The 15634-nt window shown below is 31.3% G+C and overlaps 1 protein-coding gene across 3 annotated transcripts in view; it reads left to right on the top strand.

Moving 5' to 3' along the window:
• Positions 1-15634, top strand: part of LOC129913325 (protein serrate) — a 120031-nt gene that overhangs the window by 36276 nt on the left and 68121 nt on the right. The window lies entirely within an intron of this gene.

Here is a 15634-nt window from a genome sequence, read left to right as displayed (position 1 = left end):
GAGCACTTGACATTACTGATTACATTTTTTTCTTAACGTTGTTATCGCTTAAAACACGCTCCAAAACCACAAATAAACACGAGCTCTGTTCCACAGATTGCAGATACATTTTTTTAATTCTGTTAGAGAGGGAGGTAAAATTTATACACATAAACAAACATAACTTTTTTTTGTTGTTGTTGTTGCTAAAACAATATAAATGGTATAGAGAGCTTGGAGTCTTGGAATAGATGGAATGCACAAGGTCGAAATATTGGACGGATGTAAAGAGGTTTTGGCGATAAAAAGCGTTAATTTTTTTTTTGTTATTTAAGGAAACATAAACACCTCAGAATAGAGAAATCGTTTGAATAGCGTTTAGAAATTGTTTCTGGGTATCTGTGTAGGTGGTAAAAACCTATTAAGGCTACTGTCTTAAGATATGGTTGACCGAAAAGATGTGGGTACCTCTTAATAGCATCGTAAGGTGTAAGAATACATAAAATAAATTCATGTTTAATTGTTATTGTTTATAGTTGTTCGTATATTGTTGGTGATTTCAAATTTAAGTAAATGAATAAACAAAAAGGAATTTCATAATAAGAAAAAAAACCAAAAAAAAAACTGCACAACATAGAAACTACATTTTGACACTTAATTTATTGAAAATGTTTGCTTTTGGAATTTCCGGATTTGATGGACATCCTTTTTTAAATGTGATTTTTTTCTGAAGTTATGATCCGTTATCAAATGTTGGGATTTTTTTTTTAGTTTATTTATATAAGTTGAGTACAAAAATCACAATTTGTTGTTGTTTGACTCACCATACAAGAAAATATTTTACTTTTATTAAGGGGGGAAATCCCTCCGGAATTTTTTATTTTTGCATAATTTTTTTTTGCGTAGTAAATTTATTTACCAACCGAAGAAACTATTTTCAGTGGTCTTAGCCTTAAATGAAGCCTCAAAAATGCCTAGATAGTCCCGAAACCAATGCGCTCCGAACCTACCATAGTACGAAAACAAAAACTTTAAACACATTTTTTTCGAAACTAGTTTTTTTCCGCTCCGCACACTGGGGATTTTGCGGAAAAAAGTCCAAAATTTAAAGTTCCTCGGAGAATATTTCAATAGTATTTCTAAATTCTAGAATAAAATCTGAATCAAAATCAGAAAAAATTACTAAAATCGGACTTGTAGTTTACTTTTTAGAGCTTTGTAAAGGGACAAGTTGTTGAAAGTATAAAAAACGAAATGAAAATACCCTCAAATTAAAGCTGTGTAATTTTTTTTAGCTTGAGCCGACTCATACACTTTTATTTTTCCATAAAGAAGCCATCGTTTGTCTATTGTAAATCGGAGAAATTATTATTTAATTATAATGTTAATTATTTTATATAATTATTTAAAGAAATGAGAAAAAAATGGCTTGATTTTTTCATATTTTTGTATATATAATTTTAGCTACACTTGCCTACAGTTAGAGACTATTAAAAACTTTTTCCTTATGAAATTCCCTTTCGATGAAGACCAAATTTGGGTGCCACCAGGTGCCACTGCGTTTTTTATTGGTAATTGAAAACTTCATTTGGTCGCAAAAATCATTTTCTTAAAAATTACTTAAAATAACAAAAAAATATTAAAAATCAATTACAGTTATAAATGACACTTTTTTTAAAAGCCAAAATATTAGGCTTAATTAAAGCTTTTAAATTAAGTTCTTTAAGTGAATTGTTTTTGAAATAATCGATTTCAAAGTCAAAATTTTGAAAAAAAAATTTAAAAAAACATATCCAATACTATTTTTGACAAGGCTGGGGATTTGAATTCAATTTGAATAATGAAGAACACTGCCTTAATTAATTCCTTACCAAACACTGAAAACCATATGTTTCTATGCCTTCCAGTTTTCGAGAAAATTGAAAAGTAAAAAATCTCCTTTTTGTCAGATTTTTGTTTTTTTTTTTGGCTGCAAGCTTGAAATTCTTATCCGAAAAGACAAATAGAGAAAATAAAATTAATTCGTAACACATTTTTTTACAAATCTACTACAATAAAATTACATTTGATTTTTTGAACTTGGCTCAGAAAAATTAATTTTCGTTATATGTAACTGAAATGTATGTACATAATATATTGAAAACTATTCAAATTAAAAACGAGTGAAAAGGGATTATGCGTCTTATTATTATACATTTTATTAATGTTTCAAGATTTAAATTGAAATTATTATTGAAAAATACAGATCATCTGACCCATTCCTTTATTAAGAAGAATCAGAGTCATTTAATTGAGGAAAAAATGGCTCTCTTAAAAGAATAAACTTTTGAAAAATTTTTATAAAAAAATGAAAAAAGTGTTTTTTTTTTTTAATAATTTTTAACTATAATTTGGGTTTTTTATTTTGCGTGGACGTGGACCTCGACAACAGTACCTACTATGAGTTATTCTTTTCCATTTAATGTATTTAAAATCGGTGAGGTGGTTCCAATAATACAAAAAAATTTAAAAAAAAAATGCTATAAGTAGAAGTAAATTGAGAATCGGAATTCTTTATTACTCTCACAATTTTTTTTAAAAGGGCGTGGCAGTGGGCGGAAATGAATAATAATAATTTCTTACGACGAAAACTGTCATCCCTGAAAATTTCATTCAAATCTATTCAGTGGTTCAGTTTTTATTTAATTTTTTCGCACTCCCATACAAATTTCCCCAGTGTGCGCCGTGCAATGTAACTCAAAAACTAATGAAGCTATCGACATAAAATTTGAAGCAAATTACTCCACAACATGAACCTAAAAGTTGAATAAAATTTGTACAGTAAATATTTTTTTTAACTACTTGTTTGTAAAAAAAACATTTTTTTTTCGTTTTTTTTTTTATTTCTAATTTTTATTTTTCATTTAAAAAAAACAAATTTAGGTTCATGCAATGCGTACTAATATCATCTAACGGAAAAAAATTTCCTTTTTGATTTAAGATGATTTCCTGGACCTGTGCATTGCACGGCGTAAACTAGAGGCGTTAACTTTGAAAGGCTCCAGAGCCGCCATTTTGTTATTTTTTCATTTCAAAAAATTTTTTTTCAATTCTTGATAATGTCAGTAATATCTTGTCTTTTTCCAAATTTCAATAAGTGCTTTCAGTTTTTCATAAAAAAATAGTGAAAAAGGTGTCGTCCGGAGGGATTTCCCCCCTTAATGCATTTACATTAAACTCATTGGTGGTATTTGTGTATATCCTGTTCATTTTGGCAAGATTGCTTACAATGGCTTATTTTAAATAACAAATGCATTCTCAACTTGGAATACATGGTTTGAGATTAGTTTATTAAAGAAGAGAAGTGGCAGCTATGAAATTGATAGATCAATGTATGATTTATAAGGTGCGCAACCGCGCAGCCGTTTTTGATAGTTGAAGAAATTTGAAATAACCAGGTGAATTTCATGCAGTTTTGCTCCATTTATACGAGTGAAAATTTTCCAGCAATTATATGACCACAACTGTTAAATGCTCTTCTTATAAAAACTGACATTTCGGATGCCAAATTACCCTGACCCAACTCAATTGAATTTAGGACAACTCATACCAGTCAGTCCAACTCTTAAAATAGCCTTATTTCAATAAACTCATAAATAAATTTCGTTTAAACAATACCTCGTTGTTTTCACAGTTCATTTCGAGTCGAGTTTAGGTGAACGTCGAGTTAATCTGGCTAAGGTGAGTTGTCTTGAATTCAGTTGTCTTGAATTGAGTTGTATTAAATTATATTCAATTTAAAATCAAATTATATTTTGTATATAGCTCACTTTTACTGCAAGAATACGTACTCTACAAAATAAGGCTATTGCATTCTTTCAGGGGGTATGGAGAGTGTCTTAAAAAATGAGATGAATTCTTCATCCCCTCCAAAAATAAAAAGGAAGTTTGCAAAGCGCCAGAAAAAAACTAATGAAAGATGGAACCTCCTAGATACCTGCGGTCACACCAGGAAACTATGGCCGAATTACGACGAGACAACAATCTAATAAGATCTTACTACTCAGTAAACCTTCCTTAAGATCCCTTATAGGTGTCTTAACTGGACATAACCTACTGGGCTACATTTTTAGGGAACTACTTCTTTAATGAAGAACTATTAGTAGAGTAACTAAAGCAAATTATTAGGGAACCCGGCCGAACAGCTCTGATTTTGACGATTTTTTTTTCAAACGTCGGTAATTAAAAATACTTTAAAGTCTATAGATTAAAAATTGCCGGTGTTGCCGTATTGTTTTTTTAAATTAAAATTAATTTTTTTTTAACAAAACCATTTTTTTTTGCTTAAATTTTATAAAACAAATAATGATAGCAAAAGATTCTCTAGGTAGTTTAAGGAAAATATATAAAAGGCAGTAAGGGACAATCTTCCATCGTTTAAGCGATAAATGCAATTTTCTAACATTCTGACCTCAAACACAAAAAAAATATTTTGAAAACAACGGCAACACCTACAATATTTTAAAATACATTTTTAAAAAGCCAGAAGCTCATTCTTATCTCTTAAATTTAAATCCACTAAATTTAATCAAGACTTTTTGAAAAAAAAATGGTCCTCAAACTCAGAATTAAGAAAAAAAAAATGTTATTAGAAAAATTTAAAATGACTTTTTTCCAAACTTTTTCTAATAAAATATGAATTTATTTTAAAAAAATTTTTGGCCATAAATATTATCAGTTAAATTTCGAAGCAAAAAAGGTAAAATATATCACACTTTTGAAAAAAAAAAATGAAAAATTACTTCAATTTCAATGGTTTTTGTTTATTAAAACTGAATTTTTGCATTGAAATAATTAATTTTCTCAAAGACTGTGGTAAATAGGAACTTTAAATTTTTGCTATTTAACTTTTAACAGTAAGGGTTATTAAATGAATAAAAAATAATTTTATGTTTAGATGTTGAACTTTAAAAAAAAAAAATAAGTTACATTTTTTTTCAAAACTTTTATTAAAAAAAGTTCTTCGAAAATGAAATACTTTTTAATTTTTTTCATAAACCGTAATACATATTGACATTTCATTTTATAATTTGAAATCATAATAAATGCGGCCAAACAAATTTGAAAATAAATGCATTTTATATTACGACCAAGTTTAAAAAACGACATGTTAAAATTTTTTCAATAATTTTTTTTTTCAAAAATCTGAGTTCAATTACCATTCTTTCAATTAACTTAATTTTAATTTTACATATATGACTAAGCTTCTAGCTTTCAAAAAATGTATATTTGAATATTGTAGGTGTTGCCGTTGTGTTCAAATATTTTTTTTTTGTGTTTGAAGTCAATTAATAAGAAAATTGCATCTATCGCTTGAACTATGAATGATTGTCCCTCACTCCCATACATTTGTTTCCTTGAATTTCCTAGACAATCTTTTGGCATTAATTAATTTATGAAACTTAAGAAAAATTTTTGAAAAAAATTTGTTTTTGTTCACAAAAATCTTCAATTAAATTTAAAAAATCAAAACGGCAACACCGGCAATTTTTAATCTATAGACTTTAAAGTATTTTTAATTACCTACCGACGTTTGAAAAAAAAGATCATCAAAATCTAAGCTGTTCGGTCGGGTTCCCTAATATTGCCAATTTTTGAGCTTTAGTTACTCCATCCACTATATCAGAACTGTCAGGCAACAGCCTACTGAACTTTGTCAAGTCTACCAAGTGGCTCGTCAAACCATAGGATTCATAGGATTGCACTTTTTTAATGAGGTTATATAAATACTTCAGGGTATCACAAGCGATCTACATTGATCTAAGTGTGACGGTAACAACATCAGCTGTCAGCCCATTTAACCACCTAACCTAAAAGCGCCAAATTTTATTTTGCTAAGGTCTTAAAATAAAAATAGAAAAGGAAGCTTATTAATACATATAAGACTTATCTACTTTTAAGGCAAATATTTTGAAACCCAGACAAACTCCAGCCGATCCGTCCCACAGTAAACCTAATTGAACTCTCCCACACCTTCACTTTTATTTTTAATAAGCTCCAAAACTAGATGCAAAATAACAAATTAATGTTGCCTTTTTAAAAGCTGGAAACTAATTTAATTATGTTCCACCCTTATAGCTCAATATATTCGGTATACGCACATACTGTAGTTGAATTCACTTGAAAATGATTTTCATTAAAATTCCTCACAACCGTTCATCGCGCTCTATGACGTTCCACCAATAAGCCGTGCAAATAAGTAAAAAAACAAAAAAAAATAGAACGTTTTATTTGATTTATTATCACCTTTCTATACTTCATTTTCAGTACAAACGAGCTACCGCACCAACTTTTTTTTTTTTAAATAAATTCAAGAAATCAAAAAATGAAAAAAAAAAACTTAAAAAAATCAAGTTCGCACCTAATGCACTAAAATGTCTGCAAAATTGGCCTCAATCTGTCTGGTGTGGAGACAGCTCGTAAACCAAAATCGGTGCAACAACCAAACCTTAATTTTTCTTTCGTCCTCCTTCTTCTATACACTACCAACCACTTCGGGTTGTTGTATCATTCAACAGCAACTTCATCGTCGTCGATCGTCCACCATTCCAATAGAGGTATGGTCTCTCTACCAAACCAAACCAACCAACCATTAATTTCATATTTTCACCTCCATAATACATTTATAATAATTTTTTTTTGCGCTGCTGGATTCGTGGATTATACAAAAAAAAAATCTGCTGAAATATAATTTCTCAGAAAAATGGAAGCATACCTTTTCTCTACCAAAAACCTACAACATAACCTAAACTAAGCCATCGTTTCGCATGAGTTCTGAATTTCGACAAAAATTTCGAGCGAATCTTCAGCCAGCAGGGTGATGTACTCGTGTACAACGACCCATACTGTTCCTGAGCTTTCCCTTTGGTTTTTTTGGTATCTTTTATTTCGGCCACTTTTCTTATTCCAAAGCCACACAAATATATATAAATTCGAGAGTACTTCTTCTTCAGCGTCCAACTGTTCTATAATTTTTTTGGTTCACTTCATTTCCTAAAGATTATTCCGACACGAAATAGCATTTCATTCATTTAACAGGTTCCATTATGAAGGCAATGTTCCCACGAAACAGGTTGTCTGCTGTCTGTGTTGTGTGTGGCTTACAGGTTGTTTGCCCAGGCCCCAGCTATAGCTGGCCAGCCATCATCATCAACATCATCACTATACTAGCCATAACCAACAAAGTCAGCCAGCAAGCAAGCACTTGGATCTTGTAGAAGTCCAGCGCAGCACACCAAGGAAAACGAAACGAAGATGAAAAATTTAGAAAACAAAAAAGGTCTAAGAGTACCCAAGCATAGTCTGGGAAGTAGAACTACTTAAAACAAAAAAATTAGATTCCTGTCAAAGCTTTTGATCTTTTTTGCAACTTTACTGGCTTTCCCAAGCATCTCCCTCTAAGTTTCCTTAGGCTCCAGATCCTCCCCCCTATAGCCAGCCATCACATTCAAAAAATACCTCGTCTTATTTGCACCTCTAAATCCCAGACTATAAGCACTAACACTCTCATTTCCTCAAAAGGCAATTTGATATAAAAAATTGGTCTCATAAGTCCGAATATGAAGGCTCAGCTTGAGATGTTTGTTGGGGTTTGGGCCAGGCCACTTCAACTCAACTCAGTCACACACCTCTTCAAAATCACGTTGAAGAGTGGTACAACACCGAACTGGAGTGCCATAAGAGTCCAGTTTAGGCCCAGTATTTTTTTTTTTTTTTATTAAATCGCTTCGGATACGCGAGCTCACGCCACAAAATAAGTTTAAATGGTTAACGTAATTAATTCGGCTTACAAAAGTTTATTTTTATATTTTTTCTGCATTTTTTGTTCTCTTGTCGTTATTGTTTGTTGTTGTAAGATTTTGAAGCTCGCTCTGGGAATATAATATGAAAGATTTTGAGCTACGATATGCTGCCGTGTATCTACAAGATACAAAACATACAGCTCACAAACTCACAAGTTGTTTAATTGAGCGAGCGAGCACGCGGTGAAGGGCAACCATTTACCTACAATCAACTGAATACCGACGATGAACGAACGCGGTAGCACAGCTGCTGTTGTTTGGTTGGGGCTTTGGTTTTTGTGGTTTTTGCGCTTGCGCGTTTGGAACGCGGTATATGGTTTTGTGTTGCCGCTGCCGCAGCTTGTTGTTGTTGGTGCCCGCCGCAACTAATCCTTAATCGCATTTTGTGTAAACAGAAATCACCGAAAGTGTTGCTACAATTGGACATGATGTTGTCGGTGGTGAGTCGAGTTGAGTCGGTCGGACAGGCATACAATTTTGGGGAGTTTCACGTTACAATAAAAATGTTGTTCTTTTTTTTTTATAAGAAAGCACTGACTTTCTGCATACACCATCAACAATAATAATAATAATTGCCAACAACAAAAAAGACAACCAGCAGAAGGAGGGTTAATAACACTCTAACTCTCTTTGCTATAGCATATAAAAATGATGCGGTCTTGATGACCTCTTTTCTTGTGAGGAGCTCAAAGTCCGACAGTTGTTCTTCGGTCGGCGACGTTAGTTTATTTTGATTTTTTACTAAATTACCAACTTTGTTGTATTGTGGATGGACGACAGATTGGATTGGATTCTTTGGAATAGACTATAGTGCTAATTTGTTACGGAGAACTCTTCGTTTCGTCTAATGGATGTTCTGCAAGGAATTATTATTATTGTTGAAAGAATTTATTTATGAGAATGGGGACATCACATTATCTGCTTCATGGTCAATATAAAAACATTAATCAGAGAAAGAGACTTTCTTTTAGAAATTATATGGAAAAGTATATAATAGGGGTCTTAGGGATTTAAGCCCCTTTCTTAGTTTTAATACCGAAAAAAGTTTCTCAGCTGCAGGAAAGAAAGGAAGTTCACAAGAAAGTAAATGGCTTTTAATTTAATTGCTCCTATAAGGCTTCCGAAACGCTGCCTTTACTGCCTATATTGTCATCCTATAAAACAGTTTACAAACATTTTTATTGAGTTTTAATTTGATTTTGTAACGAAAACTATGAGATTTAACTATGACCTCGGAGGATTTGATCCAAAAACTCATGCAACTTTGATGTCACACTCGTAAAAGTTTCTTGTTCTACCCGTAACAGTTTAAATTTTTACCGTTTTCTTTCTCATTTTGGAAGACATACTGAAAATAGCATTAATATATAATTTTATATGCGCCTTTCGTTGATATACTGCTCTTGTAATGACACTCCCGTAACGCAACTGATCCCTGATGTTATAAAGTACACTATATGATATTATAAAGTGCGTTAGTGGGCATTTATAACTGAAATTGCTCTAAGTGGTTGACTTAAAAGAATAAAAATAAAGTTTTAAAAATGTCACGCCCGTAACGCTGATTTGTGTTGCTATAAAAAACGTTAAGGCTAGGCGCATCCCAATGCGATTTTAGTCGCGCGATTATTCAGTCGCAAAAATGGATCACAAGGATTTCAATGACTGTGAACACACATGCTTCTCGCGGTTAAAAATTTGAAAATTGTTTCTACAGTCATTGAAATTCTTGTCATCTAATTTGCGACTGAATAATCGCGCGATCAAAATCGCATGTGTGCGCCTAGCCTAATCCGTGTACATACAAGGAACATTATGCGTTTGGTGAACTTTTCAAGTTGAACTCTATTATATTGAATAATTGGTGAATAAATTGATAAAGTCATTAAAAAGTGTCACGCCCGAAACAAATAAAATTTCTTCTTTATAAATCAATTGATGAAAATTTGAAGGGATACACGAAATTTGAGTGGAAAGCTAATCTAAACGTAATTGTAACATTTAAGGTTGGTATGCATAGAATCCCAGAAATGTCTTTTAAAAAAAATGTTTTTTTCGAAAAACTTTTCGGAGAGTTACAAGTGCTCGGGTTATTTGTGACTTTTGCTTGCTGACTTGGTTTTCAAGTCTTTTAAATTAATCTAAGCCGAGTGAAATTGGTATTAACGGTTGAAGTTCATAGAACAACACGGTTATTAATAATGTCACACCCGTAACGCTATTAATCCGTGTTTTTATAAATAACACCATGTTATTTGTGGATTGTTAATATTTATTCTATTGGTGTTAAATAATAGGTAAATAAATCATTAAATTATGAGCAAGTGTCACACCCGTAACGTTAGAAATAACGATTTCTTGAATGGAACGCTTACTGAAAATGGGTAAATCTCTTAAAAATTACATTATATATTCAACACCACAATAGTAACAGCTCTCTATGTCCCTCGATTACAGTTGAAAGATTAGTCACTTCTTTCATAAAAACAAGCAAACAGTTTTATACTCTCGAAGCTGAAATAACTCAATGAATTGTGTACGAAATTGCATAATTCCAGCAGCACATAACACAGCACCATTATTCTATAAATAGAACCCATTCCAAATCCATAATGTTTTGCAAGTGAACATAATTAATTATAACTCATATATTCTAATCTTTAACATTCTTGGCCACAACCCAACACAATCTGTCACTTTATTGTCTATTCCAAGCCAACCATATACGTTGTACTTGTTGTGTGATGTCATAAAGAAAAATTATACAAATCTATTAACCAGAGCATATGTTGCTGATCATAGAGAGATAGTCATCTGTTTGCAATTTTCCCACGATCAATAATAATAATTGCCATGTCAAGTTTGCCCCAAGGCGCGCGAGCGTGAGTGTAAATTTATACAAACTCATACAAAAAAGATACAAAATGTATCTCAAACATCAAAACCACACCCACAAAATCACCTGGAACTGCATTTTATAGATACATGGTATCTGCAGAAAAAAACACGATGACAAGGTGATTTCAATTTAAATGCAACTTTGTGTTTTTTTTGCTCTTCTATTTTGCCTGAAGTTTCAAAGAAGGCTTAAGGAAAAAAAAAAGATGGACCTAGTTTTTCATTCATTTTCCGTGATAAATTTTAAATTTCTTCTTCTTTCTCCAGAGGTTTTATAACATTTGTCCGCCGCGGTCGGCAGTTGGGTTCATTCACTGGATGTTGTCTATATTTTTTTTTGTGTGTACTTGAGGCTCAATCAATCGATTGAACGGGAACACAACAAACAAAGAGCTAATCATCAAAGCCTTTAACAACAACAACAAAAACAACAAAAACACTCTATCGATGGGAATTTGTATCCATGAGATACAAATTAAACATGAATTCCGATCATCATCAGCATTGTAGTGGATTGGCAGCAGAGAGAGAGACTGCTGCTTGTCAGCAGCAGCTTCAGGCAGCAGCAAAAAGGCCTCAAAGGCAGATTTGAACCGATGACCGTTCCACAATGTTATTGAATACACACTTTAAGAGGTTGTTGCTGCGCGCAGCAGTCTTCAACTTCAGTTCAACTATCTTTCACCGCGCACTACACTACTTTCCCCTCAGGTCTCTTCTAGGTTTTTTTTGTGAGTCTTTTTTCTTTCCTTCAAAAGCTCTAGAGGCTGTGTTGTTGGGTGCATAGAGCGATCGGATGGGATGACTTGATGAAATCTTTTCCATCACCAATTTTTTCCCTCCCTTCGCGCTGATCCTCAATGAAGTATAACTCTTCATCTTCTTCTCCATACAAACACACACTATGTCCAACAAGAAACATAAAAACAACAACAAAAAACTACAACAGAAAACACGACGCTCCTTTAAAACATTGTTAAGTGGTACTCAGGGATGTTTGTAGAAATCTGTCTTTTTAACTTACAAAAAACAAAAAGACAAAAACAAAAATTATTTCCATCTTTCGATTGATACAAGAGCTTGTGGAGATTCCAGCTTCTTCAAAATCTTTACTTTAAACAACAACCTGATGGCTTTCTATCGAAAATATTTTTTGTATCCATTTTTATATCTACAGATCTCTTTTGGGGTTATTATCACATCAAAGTATCTTTCAGTTTTAAAGTAGCAAAAATTTCAGCTTGAGGTCCTCATTGAATGATGTTCATAAAAAATACAAAAAAAAAACAAATGGAAAGATCGTAACATAGGGGCCAATGTTAAACACACGTGGTCCATGAGATAGGTCATTGTTAGATTATTTTGTATTAAATTAACTTGCATTTCGAAAATTCTTTGGAATAAAAGTCAGGAATCAAGATAATTATCTTTTATTCTAACGTTGGGCGCCATTTTCATAATTATTTTAGTTTATTTTTTTTTTTCATTCAGTCTACGTTGGGCGCAACTTTTACTATTTCATCTTCTGAATTTGCTGTGTTTATACCTTATTTAATTTTTGTATTGGACTATTTTTTTGAAATTTGATTTCTTGTGAGTAGATCGAAAAGGCTTTTCAATTGAACTTCATTATTTAGCGCCAATTTTACTAAAATTGAAGATGAAAAACGGGTATGATCCCAAACAATGTTAAGTGTTTTTTTTATAGTTTTTATGCTATCACTTATTGTTTCACTTTTTGGGTTAAAAAAAAAAAACACAAAAACAAATTTAAGATTACGTTGGGCGCCACATTAAGATTTTATTTTTTATTTTCTTTCTTTCTTATTTGTAGCCATATCTTTAAGTCTAAGTATTTGTTAGTACTTCATGAATATCTAACCTGATAGCCTTACGAGGGTTGCCATTTTAATTTTAATAATTATTTTAATTTTTTATTTCAATCCAGTCTACGTTGGGCGCCATTTTTAATATTTTAACTTCTGAGTTTTCTGAGTTTAGACCTTATTTGAATATTATATTGGGCTACACTGTTTTAATCTGATTTATTGTAATTAGTACGTGATCACTTTTCAATTGAATCCCACATTGGGCGCCAGATTTACTTATTTAAGACACAGGGGATGTTGGAATAGTCTCTCAGTTACAATGTCAAGTGGTCTTGAATAATTTTTTTTGTGTTAATTTTTAAAACTTTTGAAGTTTCATTTGTTAAGTTAAAAAAAATCAATTCAAGCTTGCGTTGGGCGCCACTTTTGAGATTTTACATATTTTTTTAGTTTGATCCTGCTTGTTGCCATATTTTTAGTTTAAGAATTTGTAAGTACTTTACGAATATCTTTTTAGTCACTTTAAAAGCCAAAAATGTGTATCGAATGTAGAACCTAAGTAGTTACTTTTATTTAGATCAAAAATATTTAAGTGAGCCCTTTCCTTAATCACTACTTTAAAACACAAAAATGAGGACATGAACGCTGAGCATTTGAAGTTCCTTTAACTAAATTGAAACATATTCAATTAAATTTTAACGTTGGGTGCCACTTTTCAAAAAATATATAAAATACAGGCCACTGCCTCTAACTCAAATTATCTTTTAGTAGAATTTCCCTCCAACTAATTTTTTTTAACCTGATAATCAGTTAAAACACGTTTAGCTTTTTATTGTTCTTTAAGGACGCATTTTACGTAAGTTTAAAATCTCTTTTTCCGAATCAAGTTATTTTCAACAACCTTCAACTCGACTTTTTCATCCTATCTAGAAATTTTATGTCAGCTCTTTAGCACAGCAACTACGTTTGGACATTAATCACCAATGAATTTCCAATGGCACTTTCATTATAAAGACATAATAATTTTGAATGGAGTCCCACAAGGTTCCATTCACGGTCCCTTACTTTTTATTTATTAGAAACTGAAAATGTATTGTTTTTCTTTCGGCTCTTAGCTAACATAGATCTGTTTGACTGCATAAAATAAGAAGAATAAAAAAAAACTTGAATCTTTTCACCGGCACCTGAGTGTAACTCTATCAGAAGTTTTGTACAACACACCAAAACCCTCGAATTCAGATCAGACTTGTTGACAGCTCGATGTTTTGTATGTAAATTGGATTTGGATTTTTTAATTTTGTTTTTTTTTTTTTTTTTGTTTCTTCATATCTTCGATTGAAGATACATCTTTTTTATAATTAAAAGACCGCTCTATGAAGTGCTACACCTTTGCAACAGCATTCAAGTATTTAATAGCAACATCACTGCGCGATCTGTTTTTTTTTTTTTTGTTCACGTTTATACACATATATTTTTTTTACGCATGCCTGTTTGATATTTTGGTGTGTCATGTTATTTTGGATCGCTTCACCTTTCACTATTGCTCTCTATCTAGACTTTATGCGGCGCGTTTTTCATTATTTTTTTTAATACGAACGTTTTAAAAAATTTTAATTAATCCATAGGGGCTACAGGAAGTTCATAACATACACAGAAAAAAAAAACAGATAGACTGTATTAGGTTAAATACACGACTGCGCATGCGCGGAGAGATTTTTTTAACTTGATGTCGAACTCAGGTTATATTTTTTTTTTGTATGTTTACATGACGCTGCCTACAAGGCGAATTTTGTTAATCGAATTATATGAATGCCCCCTGTAGACTACAGACAGATATAAACTTCGAATAGTTTAATTCCAAATTCGTCAATTTTTTGACAGATGAATGGGGCAGATAAGTCAAATGATGTTTGGTGATGTTTTTTAAGGCTAGGGAGAACCTTTCACTTTTTTGTCTGTTGCTTGATAGTTTGGCATTTAAAATTTAAATTCACAGTAAACTGTTTAAAAATAAATTAGATTGGACGACAAAAACAGTTAATTGATATTGAGAGTAAAATTAAATAAATTCTCAGATTTTATTAAAAAAAATTATTATGAAACAAAATTTTAAAATTATGTTAAAATATTTCGCAAAATTGTAGATGATGAGTGAGAATAAATATATTTTTGATTGATTTTCATATAAAGATGATAAATTGCCGCAGACTTTTGTTTTCTATAGTAAAAAAAAAAAACAATGTATAAAAAGTGTTAACCTTGTTTGGATTGGAAATCTTGTCTTGTACTTTAATTAGGCTTGGGAAAAATCTAATAAACGATTGAGATATCATTAATTAAAACTGTACCTACATTAAAAATGTTACAAGCGGTCATAATTGTATAACTGTGGGAATATGTGGAAGGTAATGAAAAATGCAAATTTGAAGAGAAATATGGGTTTTATGGAGATAAAAAAAAAATCATTATTAGAATCTGTGAAAGTTGTTTAGCTGTAACTTTCTTGCTTTGGTCTGTTGGTCCATTCTCAGCAAAAAGTTTATAAAAATAACAACGTTTGTTTTATGTGAAGAAAATCAAGTTCCTATTAACTTTTACTACATTTTAATTTGTACTCCTACGTTGGGCGCCACTTTTACAATTTTTTTTTATTTTAATTCCAGTATTGAGTTTATAAAACTGACAATTCAAATATTGTATTCATTCTTTTTATATTTATAGCAAAGTTATTCCTGTTTCTAGAACAAATATATGTAAAAATATAATGAATACTCATAGAGTGTAAAATATTCAAACTCCTCATTAATATTCATAAATATCTTGGAATTAGATTTTCTATGTTGGGCGCCATTCTTACAAATATATTAGTTCTTAATTTTTATAAATAATTTTGCTTGCATGGATATTTAATATTTTGTATAAAGAATTGATTTTGAATTTATTTTGAATACATTCAAAATTCTTACGTTGGGCGCCACTTTTTCATATTTTTCTTAGTTTGATGTTTTTTGTTTTCAAACTTCTCAATCACTTTTATAATTACTCGTTATCCAACAAAATATAATCTGGGAAAATATCTAATTTGAT

The sequence above is a fragment of the Episyrphus balteatus genome, chromosome 3, assembly GCF_945859705.1.
Source record: "Episyrphus balteatus chromosome 3, idEpiBalt1.1, whole genome shotgun sequence".
Taxonomy (NCBI): Eukaryota; Metazoa; Arthropoda; class Insecta; order Diptera; family Syrphidae; genus Episyrphus; species Episyrphus balteatus.
Note: the sequence above shows the minus strand (reverse complement) of the source record. Positions and strands in the feature narration are given on the sequence as shown.